Here is a 714-nt window from a genome sequence, read left to right on the forward strand (position 1 = left end):
CTCTTCTCCCCAGCAAGCATCAGTTTGTAACAGAGTCTGAGAAAGTCTTTCAACCCTGAGCTCTTTCCTTTGGAATTTGATAACATTAAAATAGATAAGAAAGTGGTTTATTAACCGCTGGGACTCTGGGGGGGGGGTTCACAAAACGGTTCTAATGCTACAGTTTTTTTAGTACGTCGGTAGCAAAACGGTCAACTTTTTCCTATTTAGTTACACAGGGGAACAATAAATGGTCTATTGTGAAATGATAATACAGCGAGAAGGGGGAGGATGCATCAAAAAGTAGCAAATGCAGCAAAAAAAACACAATAACGTGGATCATAATTCTTCACTAATAAATCTAAGTTTATTCTATTTATATTTTGCCATAAATGAAGAGAAAACTTTTTGACTATTGGATAATATTTTTTTGGGGGGGACATTACACTGCGGTAAACTTAAGAGGGGAAGCGTCGTTATTATCACTAAATTCATTATTTATAATTTTTCTGTATACGGTGCATTTTGGTTGACAATCAGCAGAATTCTTTTGGAGATGTTTGGTTTAAACGTTGATGTCAGGGAAGCTGAGGTTCTCTACCATCTTCTCACACCGGCCTTACAAAGGCTGCCTGAACCAATCAACAGGAACCAGCAACTTAACGCAAAGAACCGAAAGGGGGAAGGATAATCACGCAGATCCCGAGAACAGGAAGTAACGTTGTATACACATTT

The sequence above is a fragment of the Spea bombifrons genome, chromosome 3, assembly GCF_027358695.1.
Source record: "Spea bombifrons isolate aSpeBom1 chromosome 3, aSpeBom1.2.pri, whole genome shotgun sequence".
Taxonomy (NCBI): Eukaryota; Metazoa; Chordata; class Amphibia; order Anura; family Pelobatidae; genus Spea; species Spea bombifrons.